Raw genomic sequence first — 12913 nt, 5'->3', positions numbered from 1 at the left:
CATACATCAAGATCTCTCAATGCGGCGATGTCGAATAGAGGGTATTGACAATTTGATTGAACATGCCACCGAGTTCTATAAGGAACTCTTTGGCCCCGCCCCTGGTAACCAGTTTCACATGGATCCTAACACGTGAGGTGACGATGAGAAGCATAAAGATGACGATAATGTTGATCTGACTCAAGAGTTTATGGAAGAAGAAGTGAGAGATGCTATTTTTGCGAAGGGCGCAAATAGGGTTTCTAGGGCCAACAACATTCCTGTATAATTTTACCAATGTTGTTGGGAAACAGTTAAGCATGGTATCATGTAGCTGTTCATCAGCTTTCATAAAGGAACTCTTGACGTCCGACGTCTCAATTATGGTATTATTACCTTGTTGCCTAGTTTCTGGGGCTGATCGTATACAACATTTTTTTTCTCCATTTGTCTCCTTAGATGCCCATATAAACTCATAACTAAGGTGATGGATCGTAGAGTAAGCAAATATGCTAATAAGTTGATTAGGCCTACTCAAAATGCCTTTGTCAAAAGGTAGGAACATATTGGATGGTATTTTGTCTCTTCAAGAATTACTCAATTAGGCCTCCTTCCCGATTCAAATATCTCTCTTTCCCTCTGCCTCTGCCTCCTCTCCCCTCTGCCTCCCCTCCCGCCGCCGCCGGATCCCGGCTGGGCAAAGCCTGTGCGGGGCGGGGGGGGGGGGGGGGTGATGGCAGCGGCGGGGTGTCCCTCCGTCGCGGCTTGGAGGCATGGTTGTGATTGTGGATCTTGAGCGGGCGTCTCGGGACGACGTGTGTGTAGCCTTGGCGTTAGTCACGCAGCGATGTGACTTCCTCTACCTTTGGTTGTCTTCATCGTAGGTCCAAAGGGATCTGGTCGGTGGGTGTTGCCTCGCGGTGGCTTCCTGGCAGCGGATCAAGTGGAGGAGGAGATGGTGGCCTAGCTCTTGAAGTGGGTGAGGATGCCACCATCGTCGCCAGCGCCCATGGGTGTCATTTTTCTCATTGGAGGAGATGGTGGGGGCGTCCCTCGCTACATTGTTTTCGGGGAAAACCTCAGATCTGGAGGAGGCTACCATTGACGGCGGCGGCCGTGGGTGTCGTAGCCCTCGTTGGAGGCGTTGGGGGGTCTCCTGGATCGGATGATGGCGACGTCTTCGTCGTCACCCCCCGTGGGGGCTGCTGGAATTTTTGTCTATTTGGGCCTAGCCCAATAGCAGTTTCAGAAATTCCTAATAAATCCTAGAGGCCCACGCAGCCCATTCGTGCAAGACAAGAGGTGGAACTAAAGTTTAATCCCACGTTGCTAGTTTAGAGGGAGTTGAACCTCTTTATAAGGGAGGTTCTTTCCCCACATGCATGAGCATGAGAACAAGAGGGACATCCACACGCGCTCCTCCTCTGCTGTCCGCCTCGCCACGCCTCGTCATGACGCGCCGCGGGTTGCTGGAATGAGCCGAGCCGATGTCTAAATTTTTGCCACGCACGACGGGTATACGAACGGTCACACGGGAGCTGAAACGTTTTGCTATAGTGGAGAATGAATACGAATGGCTTGTTCGCTTCGTCTCCCTCCGTTGCTTCACCTCCCGTTGCAGCCTGTTCGCGTCCCTCTCCTGTGCCTATATAAGAGAGGTCGCTCCTCTCCAGAGATACACATCAGAAGGTCCTCTTTCTCTCGCCACACAGTTCCTGAGCACTGCGCTGTTGCTACGATCTTCCCCATCCCGGCTTGCGGCGTGCACCGTAGGTCGGGACAGTAGGCCTCCCAAACTGCACCTTTTGAGTCCTGTACGGGAGAAGGGTGATAAGGTTTTTGGGGAGGGCTCTGCGCGACTACTAACTTCTTCGTCACGGACGCCCCGGACTCCGACGACTACTCCCCCGATGTCGACAACCTCCTCGACGACATGGAGGACACCGAGCCCAAGTCCAGTGCCTCTGCTCCTGCTGTTGTCCCGTACGTGTTTGTCTCCTTTCTATTAAAGGTTCTACTACCGTTCCTTGTTCTAGATTTGCCCTAGATATTTTAGACTCTATTTCATATATGCAACCTGCTATACTGTCTGCTCTAGATATGTTTAATTATGGTTCATATATGAACATGCTGTTTACCTTCTCTTTGTCAAATTGCATGGCTTATTTTATCACTGCTATACTAGCCATGCTTTATCTAGTATTTCTATTAATAAAATCATTCGGTAAATTGCTCATATTTCCAACAATCCAAAAACCTTATTATAGGCAATTTACCCCGAGTGGTTTTGCTGCTTCCATGAGACCTCCTATGTTTGAGGGTATCCACTATAAGAGGTGGCGCGTGAGAGCAGTCTTATGGTTTCAGACCATGAGCTGCTATGACGCCACTCTTGGCAAACCCGAAGGAGAGCAAGATGCCCAACAGGCACAAGCTTTTCAAAAAATGGATACCTTGTTTAAGGCTGCTCTGAGTGTTCTTGGTGAGAACATACTTGATGCTTATGCGTCAATTGATAATGGAAAAGATATGTGGGATGCACTCAAGGCCAAGTTTGGGTTCTCGGATGCTGGCACTGAGCTGTACATCATGGAGAAATTCTATGACTACAGGATGACTGAAGAGCGCTCCGTGGTTGAGCAAGCTCATGAGATATAGTCATTTGCTAGAGAACTTGAGCACTTCAATTGTATCCTACCGGACAAGTTTATTGTCGGAGGTATCATCACTAAGCTTCCTCCCACGTGGAGGAACCTTGCTACCTCACTGAAGCATAAGAGGCAGGAGTTTTCCATTCTGGATCTCATTGGTACTCTTAATGTGGAAGAAAAGGCGAGAGCAAAGGACAACCATGCTCGAGGTATTGAGGGAGGTTCTAGTGCCAATCTGGTACATAAGAAGAACTTCCAGCCCCACAAGTTCAAGAACAAGGGCAAGTTTGATGGTAAAGCAAAGTTTGATGGGAAGAACAAGGCTGTGTAGCACACGAACTTTAAGAAGAAGAATGACAAGAAGAAAGGCGTTTGTCATGTGTGTGGAGATCCTGATCATTGGGCTCCTAGTTGCCCCAATCGCTATGACAAGCGTCATCCTGGGAAAGGCGGCAAGACCGCTAATGTTGTCATTGGAGACACTGACATGAAGGATGCTGGGTATGGTTTATTTCCCACTATTCTTTCAGTATGTCATTCTCCTGATTGGTTGATTGATACGGGTGCTAATGTACATGTATGTAGTGATATTTCCATGTTTTTGTCTTATCAGACCGTAGGGACTTCAACCGTGCTGATGGGCAACGGTTCAAGTGCTTCTATTCGTGGTAGGCACGGTCGATCTGAAGATTACTTTGGGGAAGATCGTGCGGCTGAAGAACATGCATTATGTCCCCTCCGTCAATAAAAATCTTGTTAGTGGATCTCTTCTGTGTAGAGATGGCTACAAGCTTGTCTTTGAGTCGAATAAATTTGTAATTTCCAAGTATGGAACCTTTGTTGGTAAAGGCTATGAGTCAGGAGGCCTGTTTCGTTTATCCTTATCAGACGTTTGCAATAAAGTTGTTAATCATATTTGCAACAATAGTGAAACAAATGTGTGGCATTCACGTCTTTGTCATGTTAACTTTGGTTGCATGTCGCGACTAGCTAAGTTGAACTTAATCCCTAGTTTCACCACTGTCAAGGGATCCAAGTGTCAAGTGTGTGCGCAAGCTAAGAAACCACGTAAGTCTCATGTGACTGCGGAAACGAGAAATCTTGCACCACTAGAACTCATACATTCAGATCTATGTGAAATGAATGGTGTTTTGACAAAAGGTGGAAATAAATATTTCATGGCGTTAATTGATGACTCCACTAGATACTGTCATGTGCATCTTCTGAAATCTAAGGGTGAAGCTTTGAACTATTTCAAGATCTATAAAGCTGAAGCGGAAAACCAACTTGATCGAAAGATCAAGAGGCTTAGGTCCGATCGTGGTGGAGAGTATTTCTCAAATGAATTTGATTCCTTTTGTGCGGAACATGGTATAATCCATGAGAGGATGCCCCCCTATTCACCTCAGTCAAATGGGGTGGCCCAAAGGAAGAACCGTACTCTAACTGATTTGGTTAACGCCATGTTAGACACATCGGGTCTCTCCAAGGCATGGTGGGGGGAGGCGATATTGACAGCATGTCATGTCCTAAACTGAGTTCCCACAAAGAACAAAGAGATAACTCCATTCGAGGAATGGGAGAAGAAAAGGTTAAAGCTCTCTTATCTACGAACCTGGGGTTGTTTTGCGAAAGTCAATGTGCCAATTCCAAAGAAGCGGAAGCTGGGACCAAAAATTGTGGATTGTGTTTTCCTGGGATATGCTTTTCATAGCATTGGTTATAGATTCTTGGTTGTAAAATCTGAGGTACCTGACATGCATGTCGGTACGATCATGGAGTCGAATGATGCAACTTTATTTGAAGATATCTTTCCCATGAAGAATATGGCTACCTCATCTAATCAGGAGATACCTAGTTCATCAAATCAGGAACCATTTAAAATTACTGAACCTGCCATTTTGATGGAACACTTTGAAAGTCCTGTGGAGGAGAACAATGAAGTTCCTACTAGGAGCAAGAGACAGAGGACTGCAAAGTCTTTTGGTGATGATTTTCTTGTGTATCTCATAGATGACACTCCCAGTTCTATTTCAGAGGCCTATGCATCTGAAGATGCTAACTACTGGAAGGAAGCAGTTCATAGCGAGATGGATTCCATCTTGGCGAATGAAACTTGGGAGATAACTGATCATCCTTATGGGTGCAAACCTATAAGATGCAAATGGGTATTCAAGAAGAAGCTTAGGCCCGATGGTACTATTGAAAAGTACAAGGCTCGGCTCGTGGCTAAGGGTTATACCCAAAAGGAAGGTGAAGACTTCTTTGATATTTACTCACCTGTGGCTCAACTGACCACTATTCGAGTTCTACTTTCACTAGCTGCCTCACATGGTCTTCTCGTTCATGAAATGGATGTTAAGACTGCTTTCCTAAATGGAGAGTTGGACGAGAAAATTTATATGGAACAACCAGATGGGTTTGTAATAGATGGTCAGGAAGGGGAAGTGTGCAAGTTGCTGAAGTCTTTGTATGGACTCAAGCAGGCACCCAAACAGTGGCATGAGAAGTTCGAAAGAACTTTAACAGCTACAGGCTTTGTTGTGAACGAAGCTGAAAAATGTGTGTACTATCGCCATGGTGGGGGCGAGGGAGTTATGCTTTGCTTGTATGTTGATGACATACTGATTTTTGGAACAAATCTGAATGTTATTAAGGAGGTCAAGGATTTCCTATCTCGTTGTTTTGAGATGAAGGATTTAGGAGTGGCTGATGTCATTCTGAACATCAAGTTGTTGCGAGACGATGATGGTGGGATTACATTGCTTTAATCTCACTATGTGGAAAAGATCTTGAGTCGCTTTGGCTACAGTGACTGCAAGCCCTCTTCAACACCATATGATGCTAGTGTGTTGCTTCTAGAGAATCGAAGAATTGCTAGAGACCAATTGAAATATTCTTAGATTATTGGTTCGCTTATGTACTTAGCCAGTGCTACAAGACCTGACATCTCTTTTGCTATTAGCAAACTGAGCCGGTTTGTCTCAAAACCAGGAGATGTGCATTGGAAAGCTCTAGAGAGAGTTTCGCGTTATTTGAAAGGCATTGCAAATTATGGAATTCACTACACTGGCATCCAAAGGTGCTTGAAGGGTATAGTGATTCAAACTGGATCTCAGATGCTGACGAGATAAAGGCCATGAGTGGTTATGTATTCACTCACGGAGGTGGCACTGTTTCTTGGAAGTCTTGCAAGCAGACCATCTTAATGAGGTCAACAATAGAAGCAGAACTCACAACACTAGATACAGCTACGGTTGAAGCAGACTGGCTTCGCTGGCTCTTGAATGACTTGCCGATTGTTGAGAAACCTATACCGGGTATCCTTAGGAACTGCGACAATCAAACTGTGATCACGAAAGTGAACAGCTCAAAGGATAACATGAAGTCATCAAGACATGTTTAGAGAAGGTTAAAGTCTGTCAGGAAAATGAGAAACTCTGGAGTTATTGCATTGGATTATATCCAAACGTCAAAAAATCTGGCAAATCCTTTCACTAAGGGTCTATCACGTAATGTGATAGATAATGCATCGAGGGAGATGGGTATGAGACCCTCAATATGAGTTGTTCATAGTGGTAACCTATTCTTTGTGATCGGAGATCCCGTGAATTAGATGTGGAAGACAAGCTGTTGGTCAACTGGGAGGAGAGTACCCTTACTGTTAAAAATACCACTCTATGAAGATGCAATACTCTCCTAATCTGCATGGCAGGTTGATCTATATCTTAATGTGTTCTAAGTGGCTCTTTGAAGCAGAGATGTTGTCCTGCAGAACATCTTATGAAGAACGCACCTATATGAGTCTGATTGTTAAACGTCCCAATCTATGAGAGTAGGGTTCTCTCTAGTAAACTCATGAAAGGTCTCAGAGTATGACGCATAAGCTCCACCCGTGGGGAAGACCCACGGTAGCCACGTACTGGTCAAGGCTTTGTGTGAAGCTAGATTCGCAGAAAACTTACAGTTCAAGGCCCAGTCCACTGTTCAAATTGCTTACTAGTGTAGCATAGAGTTCTAGGTGGAAATTCAACTTAACAGTCTCCACTGCAGTATCGGTATATAAAATAGTGTATTAGAACCAAAGGCAAATTTTGTGTGCCTCTAGGATCTGGTGGGGGATTGCTGGAATTTTTGTCTATTTGGTCCTAGCCCAATAGCAGTTTCAGAAATTCCTAATAAATCCTAGAGGCCCACGTAGCCCATTCGTGCAAGGCAAGAGGTGGAACTAAAGTTTAGTCCCACATTGCTAGTTTAGAGGGAGTTGAACCTCTTTATAAGGGAGGTTTTTTCTCCACATGTATGAGCATGATAACAAGAGGGACATCCACGCGCGCTCCTCCTCCGCCGCCCGCCTCGCCACGCCTCGTCACGATGCGCCGCGGGTTGCGGGAATGAGCCGAGCTGATGTCTAAATTTTTGCCACGCACGATGGGTATACGAACGATCACACGGGAGCTGAAATGTTTTGCTATAGTGGAGAGTGAATACGAATGGCCTGTTCGCTTTGTCTCCCTCCGTTGCTTCACGTCTCACCGCAGCCTGTTCGTGTCCCTCTCCTGTGCCTATATAAGAGAGGTCGCTCCTCTCCAGAGATACACAACAGAAGGTCCTCTTCCTCTCGCCACCTAGTTCCTGAGCACTGTGCTGCTGCTACAATCTTCCCCATCCCGGCTTGCGGCGTGCACCGTAGGTCGGGACAGTAGGCCTCTGAAACCGCACCTTTTGAGTCCTGTACGAGAGAAGGGTGATAAGGTTTTTGGGGAGCGCTCTGCGCGACTACTGACTTCTTCGTCACGGACGCCCCGGACTTCGACGACTACTTCCCCGGCGTCGACAACCTCCTCGACGACATGGAGGACACTGACCCCAAGTCCAGTGCCTCTGCTCCTGCTGCTGTCCTGTACGTGTTTGTCCCCTTTCTATTAGAGGTTCTGCTATAGTTCCTTGTCCTAGTATTTGCCCTAGATATGTTAGACTCTATTTCATATATGCAACCTGCTATACTGTCTGCTCTAGATATGTTTAGTTACGGTTCATATATGAACATGTTGTTTACCTTCTCTTTGTCAAATCGCATGGCTTATTTTATCATTGCTATACTAGCCATGCGTTATCTAGTATTTCTGTTAATACAATCATTCAACAAATTGCTCATATTTCCAATTAGTAGAAAAATCAAGCAAGAATCTGGTGATTTAGCTAGATAGTGAAAAGATTCCAATGGGCTGACCCCCATTTAATGCTCAATTCCCTCAACTATTTGACATCTGGAATGATCAAGATTGCACTATGGACAAAATTAGCACTATCACGTCCTCTTCTTTCTTGAGAAGAAGACTTAATGCGGTACTATTGAGCCAATGGCATGAAATATGTAGTTACATCTCTGGCATTCAGCTTACGGCTAAAAAAGACACTATGTAATGGGGTTTGAATAAGACTCACTACTACGGAAAACACTAGTAATTGCGTGGGATGAAAGCCTACCCGTAGCGCTGGGCGCCGCCCTACTGTATAGCGCTACAGCTATTGCATAGTAGTAGCGCCGGTTCACCAGCGTTACTGTTACCCTACCTATCAGTAGCGTGTGTCCAACAAGCGCTGCTGCTACTCAACCTAGCAGTAGCGTGTGTACAACCACCGCTACCGCTACAGTTTCCTATATTTTTATTTTCTTTTGCGTATTTGCACTGTATTTGTACATGTTTATAAAGTAGTCTCATCATATGATCTATAATAACAACTTATCATCATAATAACAAGTCATCATCGTCATCATCATAGTCATAACAACTCCTCATGATCATCATCTATGAGTCATATAACAACTCATCATTTTAGCTAACACATTGTAGCACATAACTCATCATCATAATAACAACTAATCATCATCATCATAGTCATAATCAACACTAGCTAATTGTTCTTACTCCCTAGGACATACTCCTCTCTCCTAAGTAAAATAGCATAAAACGCGTAAACCGGTCCATCTTGAAAATGGAGAATGGAGATCCACATGTCGCCAGGTTGTGGCTTGCACACATGCATGTTGTATCCAATCGATTGCGTGTGAGCATTGGTTGGTCTGATCCATTCTTTGATATTGAGCCTTGCATCTTTCAAAGAAATAGAGCATGCACTATGGTAAGCCGTTAGAGAAAATGGTCGTAAGCTAACCATATACGTATGACCGTCGTTAAGCATCATGTCAGGCACAACCTCCTTCGGGAGCTTCTGTTGAACAACACAATAGTAGCATATATAGTTAGCTTAAGAAGAATGTTTGCAATGAAGTTACCATCATTAACAAAATCATACTTTGGCTATGAAGTTCTCATCATGCAACTCATGGACTAGTGGCACGTACCCACTAAAATTTAGGCTGATAAAGTGATTGGTCTTAAAGGTCTCAACATCATCTATAAATGAGACAAGATATCCTTTCAGCTCACAATTAAGCTCAAAACGATAGCTGTAGTACGTCCTATGTACAGCCTTCCGAGTATTTCTTAAAGATAAGAAATAAACTGATAATTACAAATAAACAAGTTTAGTAGCAATAAACACCAAATAATTTTAAATAAATAATATAAATTACTTAACCTAACAAATTAGTTTGACAAACCCACATTTAGGCAAAACTGGAGGCATATCCACATCCACCCAAATATCGATATTTTTTTCAACATCATCATCTTCGGGAAGAAGATCAAATGCTATTTGCATATTCTCCTCAAATGCATAGGCCTTGCAGATAGCTTCCCCATTAGAGCAACCGAAATGTGAGTTATCAAGCACATTGTACAACTTAACCCAAAACGCATAACCATGTTTAGTCCTAAGGTGAGCCCACCCTGTCTCCATATTCTCAAAGTCTTGGAAACCGAGCTTCTGCAAGAAATACGGTCTTGCGCACGGGATGTACTAGTCGAATTGAAAAAAAAGGAAATTGCATGTTCAAGCAAATAAGCACAAGTCATGATTAATTACAATGAAATACTTGTCATTGCGTACCGTCGAAGGTCTCTTCCAGCATCACGGTGAAGAACCTACCATTTTGCAGGCGAGGCTCCCTGCCACACAAACCCCGGTCATCGCAGCAGTAGTCAAACTTCGGGAACTGATCATTGTTTGACATTTTCTGTGTTCAAAATTCAAAGATTATAAATCAACGACAACTACCAGGAACTCAACACGCAGATCATTATTATTCATCAAGGGTTGACTTTCGGTCTGTTGAATCTTCCTTGAAAACTCTCATCTCACGTGGTGTATATGGTGGCACTCCCTCTTTGATATATTCGACCGTCCGTGATGGTCGCTCCTCCCTTCGTCACCGAGTGCCTTACACCAAAATGTCTAGCACACGAGAATGAAGGAGAAGCAACTCCCACGACAACAGTCGGGATTCTTCCTCTCTGACATTTGCGACCATCGGTGATGGTAGCTCCTACTTTAATTTGAAACTGCATTACACCAAAATGTCTAGCACCTTCGAATGAAGAAGAAGCTACCCCCACGATAACAGTTAGGATTCTTCCTCCCTCACTGATTTTTCGACCGTTGATGATGGTCGCTACTCCTCCTTCCCCTAGTGCATAACAAAGGTCTAGCCCAAGGAGAAGAAGGAGAAGCAACCCCCACGACTACAGCGGCATTCTTCTTCTCTCATATATGGTGGGCACTCTTGCTCACGATTTTTTGACTGTCATGTATGGAGCCCCGACAGACTTAATAAAGTCAAACCGAAATGTCGTTTAATTCTCTTTTCGGGAAATCCATGGCACTCAATATTTCCTACATATTCTAGCACAAGTCATGCTAAAATTCACGGAAAAATCAAGCTTGACATTTGCTAAAATAGGATATATCGAGCGCCTAAAATTTACCAGAATGGAAATGAATCAACACTCCGGCAAAACATAGGCAACTTGGATTTTCCCTGTGATACAAAGATGTACATACACATTGTCACAACTACTCATCTACTACCATTACATCTATGAAACCACATAGACCATGTTTACTCACTATAGACGATGGATGTCGACTGGGCGCATGTGTCATCAGTGATATTCTGAGCGTCGTTGACCTACCCTGTGCCACATGAGCATTCAAACTTGGTGCTCATTGCATTTCTATGGTTCAAAATATTAACAAAAACAATTCAATATATCTTATAATCTGAACATTTCATTCCGACAAGAAACATAACTAAATAGGTCTCTCTCTCTCTCTCTCAACTTGGCAATGTGAGATTGGCATAACTAAATACCCTAGTTCTACTCTATTCAACACTTACTAAAAATTTCTATTACTAAAATTTCTATACATAAATTTTCTTACTACAAACTTCTATTACTAAATTTAATACCTAAAATTTTTGCATATAGCATTCTACACCTAAAAATGTATGTTACTAAATATTTTTACAAAAAAAAATATTACTAAAATTTCAAAACAGAGGGAGGTGGAGGGAGGAAAAGGGAGGGATGAGGGAGGGAGGGAGCGAGATGGAGGGAGGAGGAGGACGGACGAGGCAGGGAGGGAGGAGATAGGAGGGAGGAAGGGAGAAGGAGGTGGAAGGAGGGAGGGAGGGAGGTGGAGGGAAGAGGAGGGAGGGAGGAGATACCTCGGTGGAGGAGGAGCAGGAGCGTTGGTGGCGTCGGAGACGACAGTGGCATGGGGAGAGAGTGAGAGAGTGGAGAGGGAGAGTGAAGGGCGGCCGTCGGTAACCCCTCCGGTACTTCGGTATGTACCCGATACATTCGGAACACTTCCGGTGTCTGAATACCACCTTCCAATATATCAATCTTTACCTCTCGAACATTTCGAGACTCCTTGTCATGTTCATGATCTTATCCGGGACTCTGAACAACCTTCGGTCACCAAAACACACAACTCATATAATACAAATCGTCATTGAACGTTAAGGTGCGGAACCTATGGGTTCGAGAACTATGTAGACATGACCAGGACACCTCTCAGGTCAACAACCAATAGCGGAACCTGGATGCTCATATTGGTTCCCACATATTCTACGAAGATCTTTATCGGCCGAACCGCTATGCCAATATATGTTACTCCCTTTGTCATCGGTATGTTACTTGCCCGAGATTTGATCGTTGGTATCTTCATACCTAGTTCTATCTCGTTACCGGAAAGTCTCTTTACTTGTTCCGTAATGCATCACTACTAAAAAATACACTTCCGTGATGATACGTGTTTGTCAGAGTAGGTCGCATTTTCTGTCATGCATGTACATCCATGACAATTTTATGACAGAATCAAGATAGTCATACCTGTGCTGTCGTAGAAGTGTTCCATGACATTACCAAAATTATCATCACGGAAGTGTCCACTTCCATGACGATAAATCGCGTGTCACAGAAGTGCTTTTGTCAAGGGTGACCGACACGTGGCATCCACCGTAATGGAACGCCGTTAAGCTATCGGGTTGGGTTTTGGATCTGATAACCCGTTAATAGCCCCGACCAATGGGGAGTTTCCACGTGTAAAATCATCATTGGCTGGAGGAGACACGTGTCAGCTCCGTGTTGGCACATGTGTCACTCATCCAATGGGCCAAACACGCCTATGATATGTTGACACGTGGACCGAACCATCAAGTTTAAATGGGCCGGCCCAACTAAAGGCCCACAAGATTTGGAGGACCATAATGGGTCGGCCCAGCTAAAGGCCCGTGAGATTTTGCGGACCATAATTGCACTACTAGGAAAAGGCCTACTAATGGCGCACTGGTTTTGCCTACTAATGGCGCATTACCAGTGCGCCATTAGTATCACGCCACTAGAATTTTTTACTAATGGCGCACCACTGGTGCGCCATTAGTATCTGGTATACTAATGGTGCACCATGCAGTGCGCCATTAGTTTTGCCCATAGTGCGCCACTAGTGTATTCTATACTAATGGCGCACCACATGGTAGTGCGCCATTAGTAACAATTTTTTTAATTTTTTTTCTTAATCTCAGGTCACTATTTCACCTATGAGATATCCAACACACATATATATACAACAAGCATCCATATAACAATCATAGCCAACACACAAGTTCCATCATATATACATACATAGCCAACACATAGTTCCATTGTTACATATTACAAAAGTTTCACATTGTTCATCCAACACCGTTATCCATCAATTCACAAAAGTTTCACATTGATACAAAATAAAAACACAAATGGAAAAGAAGCACTCCATCCATGCAAGCTTCCGTTAATTAAATCAAATCTGCAAAATGATAAACAAGAAGT

The sequence above is a fragment of the Triticum aestivum genome, chromosome 4A, assembly GCF_018294505.1.
Source record: "Triticum aestivum cultivar Chinese Spring chromosome 4A, IWGSC CS RefSeq v2.1, whole genome shotgun sequence".
NCBI classification, from domain to species: domain Eukaryota; kingdom Viridiplantae; phylum Streptophyta; class Magnoliopsida; order Poales; family Poaceae; genus Triticum; species Triticum aestivum.
The sequence above is the reverse complement of the archived record's forward strand: the minus strand, read 5'-3'. Positions refer to the sequence as shown.